Source organism: Microtus ochrogaster, linkage group LG1 (genome assembly GCF_000317375.1).
Source record: "Microtus ochrogaster isolate Prairie Vole_2 linkage group LG1, MicOch1.0, whole genome shotgun sequence".
Classification (NCBI taxonomy): domain Eukaryota; kingdom Metazoa; phylum Chordata; class Mammalia; order Rodentia; family Cricetidae; genus Microtus; species Microtus ochrogaster.
The window spans coordinates 43,357,687-43,360,794 of record NC_022027.1 but is presented as its reverse complement, the minus strand read 5'-3'; positions in this window follow the sequence as shown (position 1 = coordinate 43,360,794).

Below are 3,108 nucleotides of genomic sequence, written 5' to 3'. Positions count from 1 at the left end.
CAAAACTCCAAAACATCAAATTACATGGTTCTATAGCATATAGAGGCTGTCAATGCTATACAAAGAGCCTTGACCTTGTTGGTAGCTTGGCTATGGCTTTTAAGACAATTTTTAAGAGTCTTCCATGGAGATTACTTAGGGCTTCCATTGCTGTGATTAAAACACCAAAAGCAACCTGGGGAGAAAGGCTTATGCTTCCACGCCTTAGTCCATCAGTGAGGGAAGTCAGGGCCGGACTCAAGGCAGGAGTCTGGAAGCAGGAACTGAAGCAAAGCCATGGAGGTGTGCTGCTTACTGACTTGCTTCTCATAGCTAGCCCAGCTTACTGGCTGAGATCCTCAGCCCAGGGGTGGCACTGCTCACAATGAGTTGGGTCCTCCCACATCAATCATCAATCAAGAAAATGTCCCAGAGGTTTGTCAGAGGCCAGCCTGATGGAGGCACTCCCTCCTTCTCAGCTATCTCTAACTGGTGTCAATTTGACCATAACCAGCCAGGACAGAGATGATGCTGTCAGATGGGCGGGCGCTGGATCCACCCTGGTCCCTGTCTCCAGTTCTCTTATTTTATTCAGTCCCGGCCCAGCTTTCATAGCCAAACTGAAATTCCTTTCCCCCATAATAAGGTAATTTCTTCCTTCTTGGTTGTCAGGGAACGTTCTATACTCTCACATTCTTGGGTGCAATTCCTAAGTCTCAGCGTAGTTCTGTGCTAACTAACACAGTCACTTACATAACGCCTGCTGTTTCCTCTGGCCTACAAAAAGAGCTAGCTTTTTCTTTCCTTTCCTACCCTTTTTTCTTTTCTATTTTTGACATACAAAACGAACCCAAGAGATTTTGTAATGTAGAAATGCCTTCTGCGTGCATGCCCAGATGAGTATATGTGTGCAGGTGGATGTCTGTGTAATGTGTTGGCTGAAAATGATTTTATCAAATGATCTATTACTGTGCAGTTATAAAAGCGTTCTCTGTAACAGCCTGTGTCTACAGACTACAGACCTGCCTATTAAACATTCGCATAGTGACAGGGCTGTAAGCTGCCAGAGGACAGACAGTCAAGAGTTTGCCTGGGTCCTCCTCACAGTCACCTACATACACAGCCAAATTCTTCTGTTGTCTACCAATAAAAATTTTTTTATTATGTATATAGTGTTCCGGGCACCAGATCTCATTATAGATGGATGTGAGCCATCATGTGGTTGCTGGAAACTGAACTCAGGATCTCCAGAACAGCAGTCAGTTTTTCTCTTAACCGCTGAGCCCTCTCTCTACCACCCCCCCCCCTTTATGACTTCCTTCTTGTAGGTACCACAGACCCTAGAGTTCTAGACTGTGTCTTTTGGCCCCTGGGAGAGTTCTGCCTCCATTACCTTGGATACTCTCATCATCAATGTGTTCTCATTACAGATCCTCTGGAACTGGAGTTTCAGGTGGTTGTGAGCTGCCTGATGTGGGCGCTAGGAATGGAACTTGGGTCTGCTGCAAGAGCAGCACAAATTCTTAATTACGGAAACCATCTCTGTAGCATCTTTAAAAATTTTATGTTGAGGGGCTGGAGAGATGGCTCAGTGGTTAAAAGCTTTGCCTGCTCTTCCAAAGGTCCTGAGTTCAATTCCAGCAACCACATGGTGGCTCACAACCATCTGTAATGAGATCTGGTGCTCTCTTCTGGCCTGCAGACATACATGTAGGCAGAACACTGAATACATAATAAATAAATAAATCTTTAAAAAAATTATGTTGCGAACTTCACACCTGTGTAGAATGTGCTTTGATCAAATCCACCACCTTCCCTGCAATTTTTCCTTTAATCCTCTCCCCTTCTCCTCTCCAAAGTTGACTTTATCTTTGAATTCACTGAGCACACTTAGTACTGTGTGTGCGTGCTGGAATGTGGGGCCCCCTGCTGGAGCATGGGTAGATTATCAGGGGCCACTTTCCTGAATAAAACTGGACTCTCACTTCCCCAGCGGCTATTAACTGCCATTTATTTCTTGGCTAAGGGTGGGATTGATGAGCCCTTCCGTCATCCTTGCTGGGATTCTGCGCAGGTCTTATGCATGCAGTCACAGTTTCTGTGGGTTCATGTGTGTAGTTTGTCATGTGCAGCAACTAACGCTTCTCTGCAGACATCACTGGTTCAGTCTCTTACAGTCTTTCCACCCCCTTCCTCTCATGATCTCTGTGCCTTACGTTGTCTCGTTCTCTGCATTCTCAAGACCATTCTTGAGTCTCTGTGCTAGTCACCACCTACTACAGAAAGGAGCTTCTCTGATGACAGATGAAAGATAAGCCAATCTATGGGTGTAACGATAAGAACACGGGGGTGGCTTATTACTATGTCCACTTACCAGAACAATAGCATTAACTTTTCTCCTAGGGCCTATGACCTATACAGTCAGAGGTTTTTGGGTCAGCCAGTTCCAGAGGCATGGGTTCCTCTTTTGTAGCAGGCTTTAAAATAAGTGATCAGTTACTCAGGAAGTAGTTAGTTATTCCCTTAACGTTCATGCCACTATTGGACTAGTAAGCATATCATTTGCCTGACTAAATTATTTTAGCCCTCTGGACTCACAGCTGGGCAAAATTGTTTGCTGCTTTTCTCTCTCAATAGCATAACTAGCACCTTCCAGCACCATGAAAACTACCCAATAGGGATGAAGCTTCTAGGGCAGCTCAGGTTTAGATCCTACACATCCTATGACTCAAGAAAGTGGCATGTTGGGTGGGAGGGTCTCACCATCAAGTTATAGAGGGCTACATGAGCAACGGAATAGCCTGTAGTGTTTGGAGGGGTCTCGGTGACCTTGCTGACCAGAAACTCAAAAAGAGGTAGCTTCTACCTGGCACTGGGCTTTTTATTTGATGGTTTGTAGTGTCTGAGAGAGATGCTGTCCCCAAGCCCTGCTTTTTCTGTCTTTGCTTTTGGGGTAATCCCTGTGGACCTGCACTTTGGGGTGTGCAGGAGAAAGATCCCCATAACATGTTATTTGGAGCCTCCTCTTCTCACCTCTCTTCCTGTACTGATGGAGGCTCTCTTTCCTGCAAGTCCCCTCCCTAATTTCATGTATTCTGTTTGTTTGTGATCCATTGAAGTTAGAGTTTC